At 31.9% G+C, this 6537-nt stretch overlaps 1 pseudogene; it reads left to right on the top strand.

Annotated features, from left to right (window-relative positions):
- The first annotated feature begins 3577 nt into the window (after window positions 1–3577).
- LOC125857563 (agamous-like MADS-box protein AGL15) lies at window positions 3578–4236 on the top strand (annotated as a pseudogene).
- The last annotated feature ends 2301 nt before the right edge of the window (window positions 4237–6537 follow it).

Genomic DNA, 6537 nt, shown 5'->3' with positions numbered 1-6537 from the left:
TGCACCATGAAGTGCGTTTATTGGGAAGAATATTTGTTTTGGGAGTATAGTCGTATTTGTACAGGCTAGTCTTACTTGTGATGATAACCCTGTGTTACGCCATCATTATTGAGCTACTAGAAAGTAAATAAGTTATTGAATTCATTTTTTAAGGTTGTATATCCTCGTGTACGAGTTGAAGATTTTGATACGCTGGTTGGTCTACGATTTGAACTTGTGAAGTCATGTTGGACTATTTTTATGTAAAGAACTGAGGTTTGTGTATAAACTTATACTTGTACTCTTTTTACCTACTGGTATATCTGAAAGTTTACTTTGGTACCTTGGTTACCTCTTGTCACTTTGCATTATCATATTGGTATTCTTTAATACATTAAAGATGCTTGTGTAACTCGCCCACTTGTACGGATTGTTTGATCACTTGGCACTCTTGTTGGGACCTTGTCCTTCTTGTGACTGTGACTTTGTCACTCTTGGCATGCCTCTTGATTCGGATCATTTACCATCTTGACTCTGAATTTTTAGTCCGTCTTAAGAATGGAAGTTGTCCATTTTAAGTACGAACTAGAAAGCCATTTTTAATATGGTTCTTGGTTCTCTTGATTATTGGGTTTTAACTCTTCTTGATACCTGCTTGTGCTTGGGGTGACGACATGATGTATATATTGGGAGAGCCTTGTTGTTGAATCTCTTGGAAAATTGTGCTATAAGCGTTCTTGACATTTGGATCTTTAAATATCGAACTTAATACTCTTTATATATTGTTTATTTGATTTATTTATTATGTTCAATTATGCTGCCCTTTACTTGAGAATGATAACTTGGCGAATTTGAGGGCCCCGAACCTATAGTTTTTACACCACTAAGCTATATGCTTAGCGATAGTTGTTTCTATCATAGGGAATGATCGAGAGGATGCTTGAAGTTGGCCATTGAAGATGGAGATTTTGAAAGCTTTAAGGAAGATCACATTTGCATATAGGCATATATATTTTGTATAAACCTTGGAACTTGTACATAATCTATGTTTCGTATATTTACATGAGAATTTGAGGGTTGATTTGGTCATGTCACCATGGGTTGTAATATAAGTATCGCTATACATTTTTATCTTTTTGGGTTGTGTAAATCCAAGTCTTGTAATATACTAAATTTGCTATTTATTTCGAATGTTTGTGTGAAGCATGAGCAGGCTTATTTCGGTACTCGTAAGCTTGTAAAATTCTTGTTACTTCATCCTTGAGTGCGAGGATAATATATGTACATGAAAAGCTCGTCGGTTATTTGCTTAAATTACTTTTCGGAGGTCATTATGAATCTAATCCCTCTACTAGATTATAATCAGTATGCCCTCGTTAATCGCTTTTGAATGTCGCAAGTATAAGTTAGGTCTCTTTAAAAAGGGTCCCTACAAATGTAGTTTATACACAAACCTCAGTTCTTTAGCACAAAAACAGTCCAACACGACTTCAAATCGTAGACCAACCAGCGTATCAAAATCTTCAACTCGTACACGAGGATATACAACCTTAAAAAATGAATTCAATAACTTATTTACTTTCTAGTAGCTCAATAATGATGGCGTAACACAGAGTTATCATCACAAGTAAGCCTAACATGTACAAATACAACTATACTCCCAAAACAGATATTCTGCCCAATAAAAGCACTTCATGTCACAACTTAGATTTGAAACCGGCCAAAATGTAATTTATATCCTTCATAAAAGATGTAGGTACATCTCTTAAGCTTGCAAATACTTAAGAATCACCGCAAAATACGCTTTGTACAAAAAGATATAATCAAAAGACTAACAGTTGAACGTACATGATTTCTAATTCCGAAATCTGGACAGAACTTGTCATATGTTGTGTTCCTTATTTCGTATCCATAAAAGTTAAATTAGAATTTTACATAAACACAAGAGTTGTAGGTATACGAATTAGCTTTCCAAAACATATTTATTCACTGTAAACTAAGTTCTTTTGAATGAGATATTGATAAAATACCAAACACTACCCATCTCAGAAGCAGATTTTGTCACTTACCAAAAGGAAGTGTGTGTGTCGGATTCCAGCCAAAAGGACTTAGTTTTTCTCTTGATTTTGAAGAACAACTGTTTAGCTAATGTTATAATGTTCTTAGACTTGAGGGAAAACGAATTCAATCAAAGGAGGTGTAAAGATATATAGCTACAAAAGTTATCCTTGTCACATGGGTAGATGTCACCAAAAAGTGCTGCCCAAACAAATAGATGGCTCCCCAAAAAGCATACATATATAACTATATTTATGTACTTTATACCCACACTTCCAATGTATAAGTAAGTATAATTAGATAATTATGCAAATACCCCCATACAATACCTTAATTTACGATAACAATTTATGCTAAGCAAGTTTGCAATCACAACATTTCAAGTTCCAAAAATGAGAATAAAACATATTCTAGTAATTACGAGATGATGTAACGACAGGCGACTATTTATTTAAGCATTTAGGGGTGTTACAATTCTCTTCTCCTTAAATAAATTTCGTCTCGAAATTTACCTTAAACTAGTCCCGAAACAAGCGCGGATACAGGGTTCTCATGTCTTCTTCTCTTTCCCAGGTAGCTTCTTTTCCAGAATGGTTCGTCCAAAGTACCTTTACTAAATGGATTCTCTTGTTCCTAAGTTGTTTTACTTCTCGAGCTTGAATTAGGATAGGTTCTTCATTATACGTCAAGTCAGGATTAACCTCAATAGATTCAACTGGAAGAACATGAGATGGATCAGAACGATATCTTCTAAGTATAGAAACATGGAAGACAATGTGGATCTTGTCTAACTCAGGTAGCAAAGCCAATTTATATGCAACTGGTCCAACCCTTTCAAGTATCTCATAAGGTCCGACAAATCAGGGACTAAGTTTTTCTTTTCGGCCAAATCTCATAATCTTTTTCCATGGAGACACCTTTAAGAATACTTTATCTCCAACTTGATATTCAATGTCACACCTTTTAAGATCAGCGTACGACTTTTGTCTATCCGAAGAAATTTTTAGACGATCTTTGATAATTTTTACCTTGTCCTTTGTTTGTTGCACAATTTCAGGACCAGCAAGCTTTCTTTCACCAACTCCACAATATTTTCCTACACCTTGCTTGACGTAAACTTATCATAAACTTTTTTATCTATTGAACTATTGAACTATTGAAATATGATGCAAAAATGTTTTCTAAGGATATACTAACGTCTCTTGTGAAGCATATTTTCTATAAACATTTTCTACCAAATATGTCCGTGTAACAAGTTAATTATTGTGTTTTCTATCTCCAAAAATAATCATTGAATATGACCTATCCAATTTCAATTTGATTATTAGCAATTTTCATCTTTTTAAGGAAAAAAATTAATAATTTCCTCAAAATAAGATTACACCAATCAAATTATTTAAAATTTGGAACCTAAATTATGAAAGTTCTTAATTTGACTACATTGACAATTCTTGTTTGACAGCTATAAAAGCCACACATCTCTTCAAGTTTTATATATTCTACTCCACAAGAAAGTATTTTTTTTGTTTGAGTATCAAATATGGCTACAAAAAGTCTCAGAGATACTAGGAACTATAATGAAAATGTGAGAAACTCCATCTTAGATAGAAGAGAAACAAGTTTGTTCAAGAAAGCATAAGAGCTTTCTATTTTGTGTGATGTAGAAGTCGCCATAATTGTTTTTAGGCTAGGAAAAATCCAACCCATTGCTTGGAAATCCACAAGTCTGGCTCAGCATGTCTTGATGAGGTATTTAAGTTGTATTAAGTTCGGAAGGCTTAAAAAGTTGGTCACACATGAAGACTATCTTCTGAAGAAAGTTGATAAGAAAAAAGAACAAATTAGCAAATTAGAGAAAATGAATGAGGCAAAGGAAATAGAAATCCTCTTCAACCAAATAGTGGAGGAAAAAGGTATTATGAACTTGATACTAGAGAAATGAAAGGTTTGTTAAAGGTGTTATTTGCAAAAATGGCTAAACTTGATGAAAGAAAGAAAGAACTAAATCAGCCTCCAAATCCTCCATCTAGCAAAGAAACTATTACCTTATTAGCAAGTCCAACAGAAGAGACATTCAATGACCCGTGGTTTATTCAGACTATAGCTACATCAGGGGATGGAAGCGGTATAGAGCCTGCACCAACAAAAGGCAATGACGTCAATGTTGAAGATGATGGACATTCCAAAGACCTCGATTGAGAATGTAATAATTATAATGTTCTATCATTGTTTCTTCATGTTCTTTTTTCATAGTGTGTGCCTCAATTTGTTGCATTTTTCTTTCCATTTCATGTTATTGTACTTTTTATTTCAATAATTTATGAATGTTATTCTGTTTTGTTGGAAAAATGAACTAATATTTTTCGGTTAATAAGTTATTTTTGTCAAAACTTTGGACTAAGGTGAATCTTTATTTTTAGCCGTACATATTTAATTTCTCTAAAGTTTAGCAACCTATGCTATTTGATATAAAAGATACTTCATGTGTGTTAAAATTTAGGAATCTCTACCCTATATACTGTATCCTATTCAAATCCATCAAAGAAAAGCCTCAAACTTTATAAACTTCCCGAAATCACATATATTTTCTTTAGTACATAATCAGTGCATACTTGATGAATAATCGATATATAATAAGTCTATATTAATTTACAATGTATATGTATTCATCACCCCATAATTGTTATATTTTTCCTGTTTTTCTTAGCTTTTGGAATAAATGAATAAATTGGATTTCACGATCTTTTTGTGGGAGAGGAATGGTGGTTGAAAAAAGATAAGGATTGACAGCGATGTGATATGAAGGGACAGGGATTCCCACGGGGGATTTCTCCAATTTTGAGTGATATTTTATGTTTAAACATTGGTATAGTGGAGAAAAGACTTAGGGCATTATTTGGGGATCGACTCAGAGGGTATTTTTAGGCTAATGGTATTTTATGGTTATACCTTGTAATCTTGTTGTGCCAACCAACCATTTGTGTTATTAATAGTAATAGACAATAAATTATTATCTAAGAGAACAATATCTAAGATAAAATACATTTATTAGTAATGTGTGGATAAAACTAAATAAAGATAAAAATACAGAGAAAGTAGGTAATCAACTCATATACTTGAGGGATCCGATACCAGTAGAGGAGGGGGGCGGGACCTGGTTGTCATGTGACCCAATATTTGACTCCCTCAGAGTGAAATGTGCATGCGGATGGAGCAAAAACAAGAGAAGGGTGGGTTTAAAGGGTGAGGGAATCAAGACCTAAACTTGTGTGGGCCAACCAACACTACTAAAAAAACAGTGAATACCGATTTAAAAATTTTCGACCTCAAATGGAGGTCAGTATTTACAAGAAGTCGGTTTATATGTAAAATAAAGCGGCAAAACCAAATTTCGGCCTCTGGAGGTCGGAATTTTTCCCGGAAAAAATGTATTACAATAAAAACCGACCTCTTGATGTCTATATTAAACAAATAAATAAATAAATAACAATATTTTATTTTTTCTCAATTAAATATATAAAAAAAATTGAGCAATATTTTAGGTTTTGTGTAAAATAAAAAAACAAAAAAAATTATAATACCAACTTCCGTATGTCGGTAAAATTAAATAGTATGTAAAAATAAATTAATATAAAATACCGACCTCATGAGGTCGGTATTTTTTATATTTAATTGAGAAAATAATACCGACATCAAGAGGTCGGTTTTTATTGTAGTTCATTTTTCTGGGAAAAATTCCGACCTCCTGAGGTCGGAATATGGTTTTTTTTTTATTTTGCATAAAAACTAACTACTTGTTGTCGGTTTTCATATCAACGTAATTTCATACTCTAAATATGTATTATTGATCTAACTTTCTATTTATAAAAGTATACAATTTTTTAAACAATTAATTGTAGGTATAAAATGAAAATTTAAACAAACCGACCTTCGGATGTCGCTTTAATTAAAAGTAATTAGATGAAATAAAAATACCGACCTCCGAATGTCGCTTTAATTATTTTTATTTAATTTTATTTATATCGTCTTCCAGAGGACGATTTTGTGTAAAATAAAAAATAAAAAAATTATAATACCGACTTCCGGAAGTTGGTAAAATTAAATAGTATGTAATAAATTAATAAAATTTAATGTGATACCAATCTCATGAGGTCGGTATTTTTTATTAAATTTAATTACTTTTAATAAAAGTGACATCTGGAGGTCGGTTTGTTTAAAATATTCCTGTTAATAATCATAATTTTGCTATTGTGCATAATACTAAAATTTCATTTTACACCTACAATTAATTGTTCAAAAAGTGTAACAATTTTGTATACTTTTATAAATAAAAAGTTAGAATTTGTGGAATAAATAAAAAAATATCTATAATCCATATTTAGAGTATGAAACTACGTTGATATAAATTAGGAGATAATTATATTTATATTTCTAGAGTAATGTACAAATTCTATCAGTCCGTCGTCTAATGATGAACTTAATATCTCATGTCATGATGTA

This window comes from Solanum stenotomum, chromosome 3, assembly GCF_019186545.1.
Source record: "Solanum stenotomum isolate F172 chromosome 3, ASM1918654v1, whole genome shotgun sequence".
Classification (NCBI taxonomy): Eukaryota; Viridiplantae; Streptophyta; class Magnoliopsida; order Solanales; family Solanaceae; genus Solanum; species Solanum stenotomum.
Note: the sequence above shows the minus strand (reverse complement) of the source record. Positions and strands in the feature narration are given on the sequence as shown.